The sequence below is a fragment of the Panthera leo genome, chromosome F3 (genome assembly GCF_018350215.1).
Source record: "Panthera leo isolate Ple1 chromosome F3, P.leo_Ple1_pat1.1, whole genome shotgun sequence".
Classification (NCBI taxonomy): Eukaryota; Metazoa; Chordata; class Mammalia; order Carnivora; family Felidae; genus Panthera; species Panthera leo.
The window spans coordinates 45,488,824-45,511,360 of record NC_056696.1 but is presented as its reverse complement, the minus strand read 5'-3'; positions in this window follow the sequence as shown (position 1 = coordinate 45,511,360).

Genomic DNA, 22,537 nt, shown 5'->3' with positions numbered 1-22,537 from the left:
TTTAGAATTCTGGAACAAATTATCTGACAAAGTTATTCTTTACAGAGGACAATCTCTAAAGCACTGAATATTTTTTCTTTCCAGCTTTCAAAGGGGAGAGTGATTAGGTAGAATATGGAGGCAGGGAAAAGCAGATCACTTAATACATAATACTTAGTGCTTAATATATCACCCTCACGCATATTACCTTCTTCAATTTAGATTAGAAATGAGGAAAGCCACTCTGTGTTGTGCTTTTTTTTAAATGAAAAAATATTATTAATTTCAAAGACAGTCTATAAAATTGAAACTAAAATTCTTTTGAGTGAGGATAATCTTTTCTCCAAAATCGATTCATTTTTTTGTCTATGACGTATTTGTATGAAATCTAGAAAGGATGATTTTTTTTCATACCTTAAACAGCCTTCTGTCAAAATTTAGTCAATTAGAATTTGTCATGAATATGCATATTTTTATTATTTATTCTATTGGGAAAAAATTATTATCCTTAATATTCCTTTACCCTTTTGAAGATTATTTTTGTCATGTCTCCATTTCACTTGTTAAATATAGGAAGCACAAAACAATGAAACATAATGTCAGTATTAGTATGTTTAATTTAAAAAAAAATAATGCCCTCAGCTTATTAAACTATCTTTAGCACAAAACATGATATTTATGTCATAGGATGGCTTTATATTATTTTTCCTTCAATGCAGAAACACAAAATTTAAATTTTATTTCAAGTTAATATGTATCTTGCTATTGATAAAATAATGAAAGAAGAATTAAGGCAGATTTCAGTTACATTTAATTAAACTATTAAGCTGAAGAAAGAACCTCTGACCTCTGAAATAAACTGAAGCATTGGAAGGTTTAAACCAGTCTCTTTTCTTGTTCATTAATAGATGATTAGCAAAATATTTTTGTCCACAATTTAAATTCCTAAAAAGAGATATATTTTAATTATGTTATTTTTAAATTAATCATATCTGATACAAAGCAGCATACTGCTAGTTACATTTCCTTTAACAAACTGCATGATAAAAACACACCATTTATTTTGGTAAGTGTACTTAGAAATAAGTAATATGAACCTATGAAAATCCCGTTTCCACTAGATTTAAATGCATTCACTATCTTTATGAATATTCCAAAGGGAATATGCAGACCAAATTCCAAGTATTTTTAGTTTGAACCATGCTAATAATTCACCATCTTTGATGCACTAAAACAGCATTTTCATATCATTCCATTTAAGAAACAGAATAAAATTTACCACATGGTAAAACTTAAGCTCAAGGCATTGAATCGGAATAAAACTTGCCAATGATTTTGTGAATGCTCCTTTATCTTATATTTTTATTGTGAGGAGGGTGTTTCAAAAAATCACTTGGAATTATGACCTCTGAGTAATGAATTATAACTTAAGTAAGGGACAGATATGCTGTGGTTTCTCTCTATCGAAGATAGTGTATTTGCACAGCACTTTTCCCTTTACAATGTGATTTGATGTGTTTAACCTCATCTGTTACTCAAATGGATCTGACGATGGAGGTGGGAAATACAGAACATTCTGCCAGTAGGGAAATTGAAATGTAGTGGAGTTAAGAGGATGGCAAGGATTACAATACATCAGCAGATGACAGAGCCCGGAGCTGCACTATCACATGTCCCCACTTTAAGGAGAGTGGCTGTCCACAAAAGGCACTGATTCGCAAAGAGGTCTGCATTTTGTATGTACAGTTCATTGTGCAGCAACCTCCCACGCATTGGGGAACTTGTCACATTCCCAGCACCTCCCCATTACATGCCAGTACTTCTACTGACATTCACTAGGCCACCAAACATTACCCACTATTTCCAAATGTTCATTGGTGCACATTTCAGTTCCAAATGATAACCACTGCTAAATTGTAGAGCGGCGTGTTCCAAACCAGTGAAGTTCACTTGACTGAACAGAAAAAAAAATATGGCTGTATGGCATACACAAGCAAACTGAAGGGAAGTTGGAGGGGTCTGTTGGGTTTGATGGAAAAATAGTTTTCTTTCTTTTCTTTATGCATTTTTGATAAATACAGATAAAATACATGGTACCTAAGAACATAATAAATATAAAATTGGCACTCAACTTATATATAACAGTTTTGCAAGTTATTTGAATGAGATCTTAAACTTGCTTTCATGAGCATATTTTGTACCCAAATATGCTTGAAATAACTATGCACAATTTTGGAACACATATTTTTCCCGATTTACTCTAAATTTTTAGTAATCAACACCAATGAACACTTTGTAAGTGGTAGCACATGGAAGTACAGTATTTATTACTTTTTCTCCAATTGGCAGACTCTTCTCTCCTGTAATTAGATGGAATTTAGTGGAATTATACTTCGACTATGGATCATTTTCCCAAATATAACATCTCTTCCTCTTCCTTCATTCCACAAAAAAATGTTGAAAATGTTGTGATATAGTAAGTGAAAGAATCTTAAATTTCACATTTTTCACATCGAGAATCTCAAAATAGTAGAAAAGCATGTCACCAACACATACAAAAATAACTCCACTATGATTCAAATTATAACTAGCATAAAAATTACGGGTAAACAATTTTAACTTCTTTACTTTCAAAATGAAAAGGCTGTCCTAATTTCAGAACCTTTTGTCAATACAGATTAATGTCTTTTCTAGTGGTTCTTTACTGTCACCTTAGTTTCATGTGTACAGAGGTATCAAATAAGATATATAGTTTTAAAATATTTCTTTTATTTTGAAACTCAATATACATACAGGAAAACCCATGAAACATGTATGTAAAATTTAACACATAACTATAAAGTGGGTATCTATATAACCACTGTCAGGTCAAGAAACAACACTTCTGCTAAAAGGCACAGAGTGCTCTCTCCCTCCTACTGTAGGACATAATCATGACATCACTTTTTCTTGTGCCCATGAATACTTCCTAAACTAAAAATTAGATCAGTCTCTGTCTCCTCTCTCTCTCTCTCTCTCTCTCTCTCTGCATCTCTGTCTTTATCTGTGTATGTGTGTGTGGGGGGGGAGGGGTTGGGGGAGTTAGTTTCACCAGATTTTTCAAACATTTGGTGTTTAAAAATTAAGCCATTACTCTTTCTGATATTCAAGTTTTTGTCCCCTCTAAATTGGCTAGTGGAAACCTCAAGCTGATTTCTAAGTTCTTTTGACAAGCTCCCATCAGTCTTGGAGCAATATTATTTCCAGGCTGTTTTTTAAAGCCAGAAACTATTCTTTGACAAATTTGCAAGATTAACGATTCACACAAATTAGTCCCCTCTAATGGGTAAACTTCCATCAAAACTTTTCCTTTGCTGTCTAATAGTGACTCTTGAGTAATCTATTTCTCATTTTGGGGGGGGGCGGGGGGGGGTTAAAAATTATAGAAAGTTGGGGCACCTAGATGGCTCAGTCTGTTAAGCTTCTGACTCTTGGTTTCAGCTCAGGTCATGATTTCACAGTTGGTGGGTTCAAGCTGAGAGGCTCTGTGCTGACACTGTAGAGCTTGCTTGCGATTCTCTCTCCCTCTCTCTGCCCTTCCCCTATTTGCTGTCTCTCTCTCTCTCTGTCTCTCTCTTAAAATAAATAAATAAACTTTAAAAGGTATATAGAAAATTGAATGGTCACAGCTTGGATTGTTTTACATTAACAATTACATCACTGAAAATGGAATTCAGACCTAGAGGCAAACTTTGATATATAAGGGCTTCCCTTCCATGCCAGTGATCAATTTATGGCCTCACAGTTCCAAATCCATTCTTCATAGTGTGTTCTGTAAAAATGGCGCTGGCCCTTTAACTATTTCTCCTTTTCCAGCTGGCAAGATGCTTATATTTGTCAGTAGAAAGCACTGGAGGGATACTCAACTAGACAAGGAAAAGCTTGTTTGGTTTTGATTTTCTTCTTTTCCTGGTTCCCGTGTGCCCCCCTCACCAGCCTGCTCCCACACACATTTCTCAGTTCCGATTCCCCAGTGAATGGCTTGCCTGCCTTCTGCTGCTGCAGTGAACATCTCCTCCAGAAACAGGCTCTTGCAATGCTTGGCAGGCAGCCTGCAGCTTGTCCAGGCAACCCTTCGGGAGGCTTCAGAGCACAGTGCGGTCTGCAGGGCATGTTGCAGAGAAGTTTCTCAGGGCTCCCTTTTGACTTCATAGCAAGTTCTGAAGCATAGCGCCTCTCTGAGGGTAGCCCGGAGGGCAGATTTATGGCAAGTTCTGCCAGTGAGGCACCATAAAAATGTCTCTATCATCCGTGAGCCACAGCTGTTGCCTTTTCCAGCAGGGTATCTTAGTCTTGCTTTGGTGTGCAGGTGGAGGGACTGTCCTTTGGGTGCCCTATGTGCCCTATATGTGCCCTATATGCCCATGATGGCCTCCTTATACATATTCTTTATTCTTTAGGGATCTTTATTTCTTCACTAACCAATTCACCCATTACTTCAATCTTGTTACTATAAAGAACTCTTTATATTAAACTTTCCCTATTCAAATTCCAGTGTGGTTACTCTTCCCTGAATAGATTCATACCGATACAGAATTGATAACAGAAGTGGATCCAGGAGCTAGAACTGCCCACATGGGATTTTGTCATTGGTTTGGTCCTGCCCTTGGACTTGAGTACCCTTCTGACCTCCTCACCAATAACAGATGAGATGCTAGTAATCCATGGCCTGAAGCAGCACCACAATTAACTAAGCTATCCCTTGCGATTGTGATGAAGCAATATCTGAAGCACACTGCCTTGGGAATCAAAGGAAATCAGGATTGCACTTGAGGATTATCACAGGAATCATGACCGTGGTGCAAGATGAGTTCTTTTGAGAACACTCGAAGGTTAGAGAAAAAATGACAACTCTCAGCTCAAGTCATTTCTTGATAACCATAAAGCTTCTATGATAGCCTTAAGAATCTCTTAATTTTTGTAGCCACATGGTCTATGTGGCCAGAAATCAAATGCAAAATTGTGGGCTGCTAGATTACAACAATTGAATTCACAGTCTCACCAAGCTTTACATGTAAAAATTAGTCAGTGAACCCTATAATAGGCAGATGGCCTGAACGGTTGGATGGTGTGTTTCATGTCAACCAGGAGGATGTTTTTGAATGAGATTTACATTTAAATTGGTAAATTTTGAGTAGATATATAAGAGCTTCCCTTTCATGCCAGTGATCAATTTATAATTTGGGTGAGCTTCCTCTGATCATTTGAAGGGCTCTCTTGAGCAAAATGGAATTCTGCAGATGGGATTTGGGCTTGAATTGCAACATCAGCTCCTCCCTGGTTCCCCAGCCTGCCAACTCAACCTGCAGACTTCACTTGCCAGCCTCCATTATCATGAGTCAATTCCTTACAATAAATTCCTTCACTAAATATAAATATCAATAATATAAATATAGGTGTAGACATATAGGTAAGTTAGAGATAGAGACACTGCTTCTGTTTCTTTAGAGAATTTCTGACACAAAGGGGACACTCAATTTCCTGGAGACCCATCATAATCACTTCTCGGTTCTGCTGAACCCATAACTGGTGTCAAATTTCAGCATGCTCCAAGAAGACAGGTCTATGCTACACTTCTGGAAGAAATAACGTAGACACTATCCAAATTGCAATATTTATTTGCTACATATATTGACAGAAATCTGGGGACCATGTGTGGGAGTGAATTCTAAGGGAGTTAGACCAAGGGGTGAGAAATGTTACAGTAGTTCATGCCAAATTATTTAATGTAGGTCAACTTGCAGAAATTCCAGCTTTAATATTCTAGCTGGTAGCTAACTTGCTTGAGTGACAGAAATGGGGGCTCAATGGTACCCTATATTTAATGAGGCTGAAGCGCCTGAGCTTTCTTAGCATGATGCAGAGAAATGAATAAAACGATCCCCTCATTAAATCTCAGCTTCTCAGAAATAACTCTTGATTTAAAGACTATAAATCGTTTGTTATTGTAGCCACATAGTCAATACACAAACTTATGGAGTGCTTCCTTATTACCTAATTTCTTTCAAGCATTCATGTCCACTTTGAATAATCTTTCCCTCGGTGCTCATTTTGGTATTTCTTTGCAAAACACCCAGTGTTCTTCCTTATCTCTGAGGGATTTTAACTGTTTTATTAACTGGGCACATTAATTGATGTCTGAAGATTCATTGATCTGCAATGAAGACTTTTATCAACTTCTGAATTAATGCCAACTTTGTATCATCTGGAATGTAATGCATTTTATAATAATATTATTCTGAAGTGATATCTTTTTATTTGATTCATAGTCCCAGAATGTGGTGTTGAAAATTTCCTTGCTGGATGATGAAATGAGAAACTCTCTCCTTTTGTCAGGTATCTGGGTTTTAACTATTAATAATGTCACTTTTTCACCTGCTTGTTAAGCTCTGATACTTTTTTTTAATAGCGCTTAAGAAAGATCTGTACTTGTTACCTATCTTTTATTTATAAATATTTTAACGTGTTCTTTTCTTGCATAAAACGATTTATTTGTAGTAACGTGGTATCAGAGTTTGCTTTGTACCACTCTTTTATTTGAAAACTTTTCCATGCAAGTAAATCTTTTGGGCGGAGAGAGCAAAGACGCACAGGGCATACAAATCCATTTTGAATAATTCATATTAGTTGCTCAATTTGTAATAAAATTTTTGGAAGGAACACTATGCCTGCCTTGCAAATCTGATGACTTTTCACATCTAAATTAAAAGATTTGACAATTAACAAGACAAACTAGGGTGTATGTGAGAGGAAACTGTGGTTAAATGTTACACACTGAAGAAGAATGTAGACTTCATTGCTTTAGAAATATTCAAAACTAAGTCACCCATGTTCTTAAAAATACTTTTAAAAATCATATCAAAATTATGTATACAATAAGAAGAATGTTATTCAACATGAATTTCATTAATATAATAAAGTCCAAACATTTTCTGAAATAATAATAAAATGTATACTCGTATATGATACAATAGTAAAAAATATTTTTCTATAGCCATAAAAGCAAACACTTTCCTGAATTTAGTGACTTTCATTAGGTAATAGTCAATAAAATATATATTTTTTATTTCTACTGCAACTCACTATAAAGTTTGATTAAAAACCATGACTTAGTAGGGGCGCCTGGGTGGCTCAGTCAACTAAGCATCCAACTTTGGCTCAGGTCATGATCTTGTGGTTTCCACATTGGGCTCTGTGCTGACAGTTTGGAGCCTGAAGCCTGCTTCGGATTCTGTGTCTCCTCTCTCTCTGCCCTTCCTCCACTCATGCTCTGTCTCTCTCTCTCTCTCTCTCTCTCAAAAATAAATAAACACTAAAAAAATTTTTTTAAACCATGACTTAGCTAGTTATTAAGTTTTAGGTAATCAACAAAATAAACTGTGCTTTCTCTGGAATTATTTAATGCTAGATAATAACAATTATGAAATAATAACGACAACATATATTTTATTTATAGAACAAAAAATGGAAAGTAATAATTTTAAAGAAAATAAAAACTGAAAAATTGCTGTCTGCCTTCACAACAAAAGATTTCCATAATGATAGATTAAGAGTCAGTAAGTAATCAGGCAATCATTCAGATGTTTCAACAGGAGGGTAAGAGGATAGGTTAACAATCTGTCAGTAGCTGACATGCAGAAAGCCCTACACATCAAAATGATAGTTTCTGGGATTAGGAATTTACAGACGACACTGCACAAATAGTACAATTTAAACACATAACAAAATAACTTTATAATGTTGGATTTTTTAAAAAATGCCTTCCATTGTTAATTACTGTAAACACGTACAGTCATCAAGATATATTTCATACCTATATTGCATTCACAGCACAACTAAAGGTATGTCTTGCTCTTTAATATATAATATAAAGAACCGTCATGTTTTAAATTTAGGGGAAATTTAGTGCTTGTTAATGAGGAAGTGATCATATTATAAAAGCATAAGCTCTTGATTCTCATCTCTTCAAGTCTCACATCTAATCACTCAAGTTCCAATTACATATTAAAAAAATTTTAACTTGAAAAGAAGTTTATTGACATATAATTAAGCTATAACATGATTTTAGTTTCAGAGTACAATATAATGAGTCGATATATATGTATATTGAGACATGATCTCCACTATAAGTTTAGTTGACATCCATCACCATAAATGGTTACAATTATTTTTCTTGTGATGAGAACTCTAAAGATCTACTCTCTCAGCAACTGAAAAATCTGAACCCTGTATTCTTTGCTTCTTAGACCTTAACAACTGTCATGTGAGCTTATAGTGTTTTGTCATTGTTAAAAAGATACTTTTTCTCCTGAAATTGTATTCAGGGCAAATAACTAAACCCTAGTCCATGGCTTGTGATGACATCCATAACTTCAGCCGATAAGTAACAAACATGCAACAAGGTGAGGAGAAATGATCTACCCATTTGTAAATGCTGTGTCACATCCCCAAAGGCAAGGGAATTAAAAGCAAAAATGAACTACTGGGACCTTATAAAGATAAAAAGCTTCTGCACAGCAAAGGAAACAACCAACAAAACTAAAAGGCAACCAACAGAATGGGAAAAGATATTTGCAAATGACATATCAGACAAAGGGCTAGTATCCAAAATCTATAAAGAGCTCACCAAACTCCACACCTGAAAAACAAATAACCCAGTGAAGAAATGGGCAGAAAACATGAATAGACACTTCTCTCAAGAAGACATCCGGATGGCCAACAGCACATGAAAAGATGCTCAACGTTGCTCCTCATCAGGGAAATACAAATCAAAACCACACTCAGATATCACCTCACGCCAGTCAGAGTGTCCAAAATGAACAAATCAGGAGACTATAGATGCTGGAGAGGATGTGGAGAAACAGGAACCCTCTTGCACTGTAGGTGGGAATGCAAATTGGTACAGCCACTCTGGAAAAGAGTGTGGAGGTTCCTCAAAAAATTAAAAATAGACCTACCCTAAGACCCAGCAATAGCACTGCTAGGAATTTACCCAAGGGATACAGGAGTACTGATGCATAGGGGCACTTGTACCCCAATGTTTATAGCAGCACTCTCAACAATAGCCAAATTATGGAAAGAGCCTAAATGTCCATCAACTGATGAATGGATAAAGAAATTGTGGTTTATATACACAATGGAGTACTACGTGGCCATGAGAAAGAATGAAATATGGCCCTTTGTGGCAACGTGGATGGAAATGGAGAGTGTTATGCTAAGTGAAATAAGCCATACAGAGAAAGACAGATACCATATGGTTTCACTCTTATGTGGATCCTGAGAAACTTAACAGAAACCCATGGGGGAGGGGAAGGAAAAAAAAAAAGAGGTTAGAGTGGCAGAGAGCCAAAGCATAAGAGACTCTTAAAAACTGAGAACAAACTGAGGGTTGATGGGGGTGGGAGGGAGGGGAGGTGGGTGATGGGTATTGAGGAGGGCACCTTTTGGGATGAGCACTGGGTGTTGTATGGAAACCAATTTGACAATAAATTTCATATATTGAAAAATAAATAAATAAAATTTTAAAAATGCTGTGTCATATGTACACATGGAAAAAAGATCCAGTACATTTTGAAAAAGACCAGAGATGGCAGCTATTGTGTGCTGAATGTTTCTGTCTCTCAAAATTCATATGTCAGATCCCTAATCCCCAATGTGATGCTATTTGAGAGGGGACCTTGAGAGAGTAAATTAGAATTAAATGAAACCATGTGGGTAGGCTGTCATGATGGGATTAGAGTCTTCATAAGAAAAGACACTAGAGAAGGTTTCCTTTTCCTTGCACGTGGGCTAGACTTAATGATTCATTTCTAACAAAACAATGCAGAGTGACAGGATGTGATTTAAAAGCAAAAGATAAAGGACATGTGGCCTTTCCGTTGGCCTCTCTGTTGCATCATTCACTCTACTGGAAGGCAGTTGCCACAGTGTAAGGAGCTGCATGGAGAGAGCTATCGTCACAGAGGTAAAGCAATTAGATTCTTATTTGTCCTTAAATCCAGGAAAACAAGGGTTTCCAGAGAATGCACCAAAATTGTTCTATCAAGGTAACCAGTAACTTCCACATAGCTAAACCCAATAATCAATTCTTGGTTTTCATCATATTTAACTTATCAGTGCTAGTTCACATAGTTGCTAATTTGATTTTTTACTCAAGAGAACTCAGCCTCATGGGAAAGGATAGACTTGAAATGGTAGAGTAAACCTGAGTAGATGCCTTATAAAAAGCATTTTGTGTTTTTTTAGTGAGAGAACAGAACCTAGGCACAGCAACCAAGGCTGCATAGAGACTCAGTACACCTCCTGTTCTTCCCATTTCCTCAGGATCCATGAATAATCACAACCCATAAACGTTATATATAATTATAAGTTGATCATGGTTTAGATGGGAAAAGAGTCATGGAGAATTTACCCACTATATCAAAACAAAAAGAAAGTTCCAACAACTTGCCCACATTAACTATGAGCAAGAAAATAAATGGAATGGCCACTGTGCAAACATAAAATGGAAGGGAAAAGAAATAGGAAGACATAGAATGTGGACAAAGAAGATGAGATAAAAGTGAAAGGAAGAAGTCCAGAAAAAACTAGAAAGTCTCGTATTCGGGCACTAATGAGCATGAGTAAGGAAACAAAGGTGGTATTTATAGACAACGATACTATGTTATAAACATCAAACTTGCTGAGAGACGAATTATTCCCATGACAAAGAAAAATGATAATTATGTGATGTGTTGGAGGTGTTAACTCATGCTACAATGGCAATCACATTACAATCCATAAATGTATCAAATCAACGTATTGGACACTTTAATCTTACACAATGTTACATGTCAATTACATCTCAATTAAAAATAAAAGGTGGGAGATAGGAACTAAATATAGTCTGCAGACAGTCAAATAATCTAATCTCGAAGGAAACAAAAGAGAAGAAAAAAGATTTATCTGAAAGGACTCATTACAAGAAAGAACTGTAATGAGGACATGGGTCTGAGAGATGAGATTTCCTTAAAAAATGGACTTCCTAAAAGCTTCAAATGAAAAGCGAGACCACAATAGGAGGAAATTAATTGAGAACCAAATGACATTACAAATAATAATTATGTAAAAAAGAGATAAAAATAGAGACAGAATTAAAGAATAAATTAGTAACCTAAAAGAAAGTCGAAGAAAATCACTTTGAATGCAGAGGAAACTGTAAAGAAATTAAACTTATAAAAGAGAGAACAAAAGTAGAATACATGAGGGGCGCCTGGGTGGCTCAGTCAGTTAAGCGTCCGACTTCGGCTCAGGTCACGATCTCGCGGTCCGTGAGTTCGAGCCCCGCGTCGGGCTCTGGGCTGATGGCTCAGAGCCTGGAGCCTGCTTCCGATTCTGTGTCTCCCTCTCTCTCTGCCCCTCCCCCGTTCATGCTCTGTCTCTCTCTGTCTCAAAAATAAATAAAATGTTAAAAAAAAAATTAAAAAAAAAGTAGAATACATGATAGAAAAGATGTTTACATAAGAATATTTCATTTCTTAAAAAAGAGAACAGAACAAATAAAAATTATAAAAATGGAACAGAAAGAAGTATTCATTAGGTAGTAAAGTTTTCTTTAAAAAAAGAAAAATCTTCAGATTAAAAGAGCATACAGTGTTTTGTAAAAGAAAGAAAGAAAGAAAGAAAGAAAGAAAGAGAGAAAGAAAGAAAGAAAGAAAGAAAGAAAGAAAGAAAGAAAATGACACAAAAATAAATAACCAGACATATGCTAATGAAATTACTGAGCTTCAAAGATAAAGAATTTTTTTGATATCTTTGCAGAAATATCATGTCCCTTGCAAATAAAGATTAAAAATACTATCAGGCTGGCCCCAAGCTTCCAGATATTTCCCATTGATACATCTAATGCCAGAATGCAATAGAGCAATTTCCACACAGTTCAGAGGAAATAAAGAGCAATGCAATAATGTTTATTATAAAATCCACCAAAGCTGTCATTCAAACAATAGCAGACTTTCTCATACATGGAAGAATACCAATAAGACCCACTGGGTCTTATTTCAGTGGAATATATATATATATATATATATATATATATATATATATATATATATATATGACACTCTATCCCACTGTGGCCAGGAATACAGTTTGTTTATCATTGAATTGCCAGGATCTGGGTCACATGCCTATATCTCTGTCTTATTATCTCATTCCTGATTTATTCTATATATATATATATATTCTATATATATATATACATATATATATATAGAATATATATATATACACACACACACATTAGAAATTATATAGAATATATATATATATACACACACACATTTATTATATATATATATATTCTATATATATATACATATATATAGAATATATATGTATATATATACACACACACACACACACACACACACACACACACATTAGAAAAACCAAGTGCTGATCAGAAAAACCATGTTAAAAACCATGTTAAAGTGATTTTACTCACTGGCAATAAGGATTTACTTCCAAAATGAGATTAAACAGCTACAGGAAGATAAATGTTACGAATGTTGACAATTTCAAAATAAAAACATATTTAAGGGGCGCGTGGGTGGCTCAGTTGGTTAAAGCGTCCAGCTCTTGGTTTTGGCTCCAGTCATGATCTCACCGTTTTGTGAGTTCAAGCCCCACATCAGGCGCTACACTGCCAGCGTGGAGCCTGCTTGGGATTCTCTGTCTCCTCCCTCTGTGACCCTCCCCGACTCGTGCTGTCTCTGTCTCTCTCAAAAATAAATAAATAGTCTTTAAAAATCCATTTTTTTAATCGAATAAATGGGAAAATATGTATATGCATTATTTCGGTGTCTTCATTAATGAGGAATCTTCAGTCTTTGCTAATGAAGATTTGAAATACATTGAATTTGGTACATTAAGGAATGAAATTTTTATATATTACTTAAAATTGTATTTAAAACCAAGAGAATACTTACAAGTAATATCATAACTAACACATACCAGGAGATGAAGGAGAAAAGAGTTGTGTGATCTGTCAGCTTTTGACTTCCCAAAATATCCACTAGAAAGCTGATGTTGAGGTTTAGCAAGCAAACTTATGTGTCAGACTTACTATAATAAAGAAGAATACTGTTTTGCCAGAACTTGAGTAGAATCTCAGAAGGGAAAAATCAAGTTTTAAGGCCTAGGCTGGATGATATAAGGTGATTTTGCAAGGCAGTGAACTGACTGCGATTCTGTAAAGTTCATGACATAAAACTTGCATTGCTGGGCACAGAAAGAATCTTAAAGTGAATAATGATGAGTAGGCAGCTAATGATGATCATTGTTTTGTTGGTTCATAATCTTATCTTCCAGAAACACTTCCTGGAGCAAGAATCTAATAATTTTTGCCAAAGGCCAATGTTTTTTGACACACAAAAAATGAAAGCATGCTATGTGCTAGAGTTATTTAGCACAGAAATGGTAAAGTATCTTGGAGCCAGAATTTCATAGAACAGGAATGGAAAAATAGACTGGTTTCAATTCTCAATCTCCTCTTTGATCATTCTTTAGTCTAGCAGAGAGGATGAACCATTATCACCTGGGGATATGACTAATCTAGGTCTGCACTGGTATTTAATATGTCGTGCTCAAGTGTAGACTTAGAATGACAATTTTTCCATTTCTAAATGCCATGTCAGATTTTCTTTTTTCTTTTCTTTTCTCTTTTCTTTTCTCTTTTCTTTCTCTTTCATTTCCTTCCTTTCCTTTTTTGTTTCCTTTTACTTCCCTTCCTTTTTCCTTTTTCTTTCTTTCTTTCTTTCTTTCTTTCTTTTCTTTCTTTCTTCTTTCTTTTGAGGACACTTCTTATTGGATCATTATATGGAACAGCCACTGTACAGCTGCACTTAAAACTTTGGAGATCATATATTTGAGCCGCATAACAGAGAAAAATACTGAGGATAATTATGACCACAACTTATGGTTTCTTTCCAGTCCAGTAGCCAAGAGAGCCCAAATTAAGCCAAGACTATTTCCATATCAAGAAACTGCAGACCCAGGCACAGAAGTATAAGCCTAATTATGAATTCCATGATTTCATAGTTTATTTTCCAGAAGTTTTTAGCAATATTAAAGATTCCAGACAAGCTTCTAAAGTTTTAAGTACAACATTCTTTTTGTAAGAGAGTTCACATTCCACTTTGAGCAGTCTGCATTATGTCTAAAGTGGCTCTATTTAAACCATAATCAAATGACTTCAAAAGTTGAGGGTGATGGGACACAGGTATTAATATGCAGAGTCAGATTTAGATTACAGTGTGGAAATGAAGATTTGGCCTGGGGCTTCCTGTGGTGACAGAGATAAACAATAAAGGATACATGAGATTAGTTGTGGTTAGTTCCTGAATGGGCACATGGAGGAAAGCACATCTATTTCCCAAAAACAAAAATTCATTTTCAGAGGCAAGAGTGCTTTAAATCCTTATTTAGGGAGCAAAAAATGCTGGCTATCCATTAGAATGATTTAAAGATCCTTAAAAATATACAAAGCTGAGACTCTTCCCTCAGAGATTTTTATTTAATTCATTTGGAAACGAGCCTGAGCATTGATATTTTTTAGAAGCTCCACAGTTAATTCTAACTTGCAACAAAGAGAAGAACCACTGGCATAAAGTTATAACTCACAAAGAGAGCTTATAATATCTAAATCTGATTCATCCTTTATTACTGTTCTATGTCCAGAATGTGACTGAAAAGAACGGCGAATGCAGTGACCTCCGCAGGAAGGGAAGAATCCCAGGGTGGCAAGACTAAGTATCAACTCTGAACCTTTCAAGTCATATTACTACAATTACCTTCCAATGCAGCAGGTCTGATGTTATCATCTGATTTCTGAAATAATTTCATTAGCAGTGGTGAAATGAAACCTGGGTCTCTGGGAATGAAACTGGTAGGCAACCCACCAAAGTTTTATTTGATTTGTAGAACCGGAGTCAAGTAACCCATGAGAGACTTTGACCTTGACTCCACTTTCAAAACTGGAGAAGATATAGAATTAATAGTCTTTTGAATAAAGAAGAGGCCCAGGTCACCGGCCACTTGACATTGCCTAAACCTAGGCTATTCATGTTATTCTCATAGAGGCTTCTCTTTTAGACAGATATGCCCAAGAGTGTATTTCTCAGAAAAAGGTACATTCTCTCAGAGAGAGATTTGCAACCAGATTTTAGAATTGGGTTTCCTCCCTATGAATCAATAGTGGATCATAATACTACTAACAATATCATAAAGGCAAATGGGGCAAGAGGTGTGAAAAAGTACAGGATACCATGAAAATGTATAAAGGGAACCTTCACTAGTTTATTTCAACTATTAGTAATGATATTGTGAGACTTTCCTTAAAGAAGTATTTCTTATAGTTTATTTTAAAGATATGTCTACATAAATATTTGTTATAACTGAATGACTAGATGGAATGAGGAGGAGTTAGATAGCCAAAGGTAGGAGGAATATAATCTGAGGCAAGAGAAATAACATGCTTGGTTCTTCACTAGAGAAAAAGCATGTAGCCTATTTGAAAAACTGAATACAGTGCATTGTGAGTGAAACGTAGTGAGTAAGAGGTGAGGCGGAAGAGGTAAAAGCATGGGGTCAGATCATAACTATCAGGCCTGCTAATTCTGGTCTCTATTCTAACACCAACGAGATGCCTCTGAGTGATTTTAACTAATAATAAATCTAGATTTTTTAAAAAACCTTACTGATCATAATTTGGAGAAAAGGATAGAGGAGGGCAAGATTGGGTTTGGCACATTCACTGGAGTAGCCAGGTGCGGGCTAGCGTTTCAGTACTCCGGTGTGGGACAGAACTGGTGAGAACATAGAACATGAGAGCTGTTTAAGAGGAAGAAATAACAGAACTCCGACATTAACTGATGGGAAGGAGTAATGAAGGAAAAGAGGAAAATCAAAGATGGGCCTCAGGTTTGCCCTTGTGCATTTGAGAATCTCTTTTTTGAACTAGTATAAAATAACAGTCTTGTGTTTATATCCTGTGGACAGATGACAGTCTGAGTGGTATCATAAACAATGTGTACGTCAGCTAAATATATTTACAATAATTTTCAAAAGAGATTTATTTCTGAGCTTCTAAAGTCTTCATGTCAATCATTTTTTTAGTTCATAACAACAGACAATTGCTACATCATAATTTTAAGATGTCTAGATCTATAGCCATTTTCTCCACAAAAATCATTTCCAATTTCATCACTCAGGTACCAAGATCCGTGGTTTCTTGCTTTTCAGAGCCTCTGACAGAACCAGCTGGAATGAGTACTGTCTCCAGGAGCAAACTCAACACTTACTTTCTCCAGCAGAGCCCTCTGTGACTTTAAGCAATCCTCCCTTTTCATTGGATTGATAAGAAATGGACACAGATCAACTGCCATGTTACAAGATCAGGGAGTTGATGCTGGCTGACCAACTGTCTTTTTAGGAGCCAAACTGCCCTACCATTCAGCATCTGTATGCCCTGGGGCCAGATAGCTACCTCTGTGGGAATGGACACAATGCGAGATGTGGCAATTATGACACAGATAAGTCTACAGAGTAGTCAATACTGTATACACAAAACAAATGACTTACCCTTGATTATCATCTGTATCCTGCAGTTTATTCTGCGATGCTATCAGAAGAGTTATAAAGAAACAATTGTATTTTAGACTTAGTTGAAAATTGTCTTCTATCTATGATACAAAGAGATGTTAAATTACTTCACTAAATTATGTCAAAGTTATATGAAATTTGTAATTATTTTGGTGGCTAGTTTATATAAATAGGTAAACAAAAGGAAAGCGTTAAGGAATGTTGAAAGATGTCAGGGAAATTTGATTCTTCTAATATTGAAAAATTGCTCTGAGACCAAATAATTATAAGGCAGGCAGATCTTGTCAATATCTCTTAAAAGTGGCTATTTAAGAAAAAACTACAAATATTACAGAAACTATTTTGAAATACTAAGCTTTTGCTCTTACAAATTCTTAATAATACACTTTTAAATAGTTTGTTACTTGCATTACATGGTTATCCACATTTCAACAAACAAGAAAAAATGATAGCATGACCCCAAAAGGACTTGATGAAATAAAATCATTTTATTAAGTGATTTTAACTTTTAGTACTATCTGATAAACATCACAACCATATTAGTAAATAGGTCAAAAAAAAAAAAAGAACAGATCTCTTGTTTTAAAATATGTGCTCTGGAATATTTACATTCCAAAGTAACCAAAGAACCTCCTTCTCTCTTTCTAATTTAGGCTTTTAAGTTTATAAGCACACCAAGGTAAGTGATGACTTTTCCTCTTGCTTCAAATTGGATTGCAACTTGTTTCCTAGTCAAGGAAAAAATCTTAATTTCACTAAAGTGAGAAATGAGTATTGCCCACGCTAACTCGAAGGATGTCGAGCAGTCCAAAATAAAGAACTTTGCTCCTTTAGTCGGAGATAATAAATCACGTACAGCTACCTAATTATTTTCAGCAACATGTTTTCCAGTAGAAACTTCAGTCATTTCATAGTCATCTCACAGCATGCTTTTTGCCAAAAACATTAAAAATCAATTAGTTTTCATTAAAAAGTGATCATAAGATAATTCTATTTTTAAAATAAAATCGTTTGTAGCTTAGTTGGTGCAAAATATCTAAAACTGAAGTGTTTTTCAAGAAGTTATTACTGTTTTCTCAACTTTTTCTGTTCAAGTTTGAATACTTGATTAAGGTAATAAATACTCCTATTATATTTATGTTACTGTAATGATTTGGAAATTTATATTATTCCAATGAATATATATTTATAAAATCTTTAACCTAAAACTTAAGGTCATTTTCTTCATTGGGCATTCTTCTAGATTAAAATGATTTTTTTGTTATATTAAACCCTGAGATTATGGTGTTTGTTTAACTATTACTGCAGCATAGCCAAAACTGTCCTGCCAAATATGTATCATAAAGTGCCAGTTTCCTTGCGAGATCATTATGACTGTGATAGACTGCGTGTCTCTCCTTCAAATTGGTATTTGGAAATCTTACCCTTCAGTGTGATGATTTCAGGTGCCCAAAGGGAGATAATTAGGGTTAGATGAAGTCATGAAGGTGAAGCCTTGTGAATGAGATTAATGACCTTAAAAGAGTTTGAGAAAGGGGGCGCCTGGGTTAAGCATCTGACTTCGGCTTAGGTCATGATCTCAAGGTTTGTGAGTTCAAGCCTTGCGTTGGGCTCTATGCTGAGAGCTCAGAGCCTGGATCCTGCTTCAGATTCTGTGTCTCCCTCTCTCTCTCTGCCCCTCTTCCGCTTGTGCTCTCTCTCTCAAAAATAAATAAACATTAAAAAAAATAAAACAAATAAAAGAGTTTGAGAGAGCTTGCTGCTCTCTACTCTCCACCATGTGAGTGGACACCAAGATGGCCACCTACTCACCAGGCAGTGGGCTCTTGCCAAACAACAATTCTGCCTTGATCTTGGACTTCCCAGCTTCCAGAACTAGGAGAAATAAACCTTTGTTGCTTAAACAGCCCCAGTCTATTATATTTTATTCTAACAGCCCAAGCAGACTAATATAGTAATTGAATAAATTGTACTGTGGGCTTCATTCATATCTGATTTAGATCAGATTTAGATGAGATTTTGGACTTTAGACTCTATAGTTGATGCTGAAACAAGTTAAGACTTTTGGAACTGTAGGGATGGAATGAATGTATTTTGAATGTGGAAAAAAAAACCCATGAATTTGGGGGATGGGAGCAGGGACAGAATGTTGTGGGCTGAATGCTTATAATCCCCTCCTTGCAAATTCATATGCTGAAGCCCTAGTCCCCAATGTCATGATAGTAGGAGGTGGAGTCGTTAGGAGGAAATTAAGATATGATGAGATCATGAGGGCAGAATTCTCATAAATAGGATTCATGCCCTCATAAGAGTCCCAGGAAACTTTGTTCCTCTCTACTTTCTGCCATGTGGGGTCACAAGAACAAAGCCATCTATAAACCAGGCAGCAGGTTCTCACCAAACAGTGAATCTGCTGATGTCTTGATCTTAGACTTCCCAGCCTCCAGAACTGTGAAAAATAAATGTTTGTTAAGCTACCCAGTCTATGGTATTTTTGTTATTACCACAAAAATGGACTAAAACAATGACACACTGACAGATTTCTTTGTGGGTCTCATTTTTGTGGGTCTCCATTAAAATTTAGAATCCATTACATTTGATGCATATTGGTACAACTTTTGACAAATGACAATAATGAGTAATAAAAAATGCAAGTTAAAAATTATTACTTTAGCATTATATACTTTATTTGTGCCCTGAATGACTAAGCAATGTATTTACAAACCTCAACTTCAGTCCTTACCTCAGGTCTAGTAATAAGAATGTCTCATAGCCCTGTCTTTTGCAAGTTGAGAGTTTTCAGATAAGAAAATAAATACTTGGGGCACCTGGGTGGCTCAGTTGGTTAAGAGTCCGACTTCGGCTCAGGTCATGATCTCATGGTTCATGGGTTTGAGCCCCACATCAGGCTCTATGCTGACAGCTCAGAGCCTGGAGCCTGCTTTGGATTCTGTGTCTCCTTCTCTCTCTGTGCCTTCCCCACTCACACTCTGCCTTTCTCTGTCTCTCAAAAATAAATAAATGTAAAAATAAATTTTTTTAAAGAAAAAAAAGAAATACTTGTATTTCAAGACCATCTCAAACTTTCTTATTCTAAATGAATATTAACACAGACCAGGGAATGAAAGTCTATATATTTAGGAATGTTTCCTTTTGGAAATTATATTTAATTTTCAAATGCAAAGATATCTAGCCTGGCATAACATGAAATGAAACATATTTTGTATATAGTAGAAACGGAAAATATAAATATCTGTGTATAAGTATACATGAATGAGACTAACTATACAGGAATGAGACTAAATTACAGTACAGTTTATTAAAGATTTCTGCTATGATTTATACTTAGGAAAACATATCATTATTTTTGTTTCTATTAAAACATTTTAGATATAAATAATAAAATATAATTCTCTTGAATAGTAAGAATACGGACTTTAATGATAAGCCAAATAACTGTACTTTTAGGACCATATGGTATAATATTAGATTGATCCACGATAATTAAAGTTGACATGTCTCTCCAAATAAAAAAGACTAGAGAGCAGTCCTATAGGAAAGAAAGAAAGAAAGAAAGAAAAAGAAAAGGAGAAGATCAAAGTGAAATAATGTGGCCTAATACTCCACAGGATGAGCACGGTGTGTTTTAAAAGTTTCCCAGCAGGTGCTATTCAATTTGTTGAATTTCCCCAAAATCTGTCCTTTAAATTGCAGTCCTTGAAATTTGATATCAATATTATGTCAGATTTAATCAGATTGAAGAACTGCTGATTTGTGCATCATGTCTCAGCCAAGATTCAATCTGGAGAGAGAAACCACATGGTGATCTGGACAGAGAAAGTTTAATGTAGAGAATCATTAACCATAGCAAAGCTTTGGAGTTAGTAATAAGTAAAGAGAACTTGAAAATAATATAGCGACAGCAGATATATAAGAAGCATGCATCATTGTCAGGCCTGAGATACAGTGCCCCAAGAAAAGACCCTGGGACTGAAATCAAGATCTTGAGATGGCCTAGCAGTGGCTCACAGAACTGCAGAAAAGTCATTGTGGTACTTGCACTGACAGAACCTGCTGGAAATCTGGGGGAGTCGTTCATGGGGAAGGGTCTCACTGGAGGCACTGGACCATCTGAACTGGTGCTGAGGGAGCTCCTCGCCCCTGGGTACGTTGACTGGAGAAGCCACACACACACTGCAGGATCATCAGGACTCTGTGCTGTGCACCACCTGCTGCAAGAGTCAGTCCCTTGGAAGGAGAGAACACGTTTTTCTTGGGACTTTTTTGTCCATGTTCATTGGTATTTCCCAATATCCAGAGTAAGTTACATAGGAGACCACAAACAAACCCCGAAAACTCACTCCCCTCAACCCTGTGCTGTTCTGCAAGACTCAGCTCCCTGGTCTGTCTTCCTTCTTTTCACTTCGCAGTCTTCTGATGCTTGTTTCATAAATAACATCTAGAGGGGTTTTTCTGTTTTTGTTTTTTTGTTTTTTGTTTTTTTAAGCTATACTTAGCAGGAAGAATAGGCTCCATTTTCCTGGAGCCAAAAAGTCTATCTTGGCATTTAAAATTATTTTTCTTTTCACTAACCAGTGCTTTTCTGACCTTTAAATGAGTGTATTGGCTCTGATTTGCACACACACAAAAAAATTCTCTTGTGGCACCAACATTCGTTCTTTTCCCCCTTCCTTTTATTTTCTACTTTTCCTCCCTTCCCTTTGTTCACTTCTTCTCTACCTCCCATCCCTGACCCTTCCTTCCTCCCTCCTCTTTTCCTGCTATATTAGTTATTCAGAAACTATTACATTAAGAAGCAATTCAACCAGTTTTTTATGGCTATCTTTTCCAATGAGAAGACCTTCATGTTTATGTTGGTTTTGAAATATAAAAGTGGCATAGGAGTTTTGTGGTTTCAAAACATACTTGGTTAAACAATTAAAGTTTTGGCAAAAAGCACCAAGGGGTTTTCACCATGAGAAATAATTTTTATTATTTATTTTAAGCAATTCAATGTAACTGGTAGCAAAATGGTACATAGACAATAAACAGAACCGATTCCCATAGGATTACAAGGACTATTACTGACTTTATGTTTTCTTTTGTGTGCAAGTTAAGTATTTTAAAAAGGCAACAGTTTGTTAAAAGGCTTTTATAAGCATCTTCTATTATTTAAATAACAGAAAGACTAATAAACTATCATTATTATAGCAAGCTGCTATGAATTGTGTCAACTATTAAATTTGGACTAATGTGCATAATCAAAAATAACCATTGTAAAATTTGTGAAACAAACTTTTAGTTTTATAGGAAATATAGTCATGTCCTAGCGTAAAGTCCTAGTCTTGACAATGGTCATAATGCAAAAATACTGAACTTGAGGTCTTGTGGGGAAATAGAATATTCATAAAATCTTACATTTATTCCTAAAAATAACTGTAATGGAGTAATGAAATGGCAACTTAAAGAAGTATATGATTTTTGATTTTTTATGTGCAAATATAAAGTAAGTTACTTAAATTCATTGTCATTCTCCATTACAGACATTGATCCAATTCTGCCTTTAGCCTGAATAATTTATAGGTGCATGTGTAAATTTGTGAAGTATATTTCACATGTGTCTACAACATACACGCACGCATATGCATACAATCTTCGTTTTATGATACAATTCCAATTTTAAGAAGCTTGTTATAAATTCTCTATTTTCTTATCTGATTAAAGAAAATTAAAGATAGGCTCTCTCTGTTTTAGGAGAAATTCTTGGTGTTTTTGTTATGCTAAAATGAGAGTAATACAAAATACTAAAAACCAATAACAAACAGGCATTTCTTCTTCTCTAAGCCAAATTATACAATGGCTATAATCTATCCTTTTT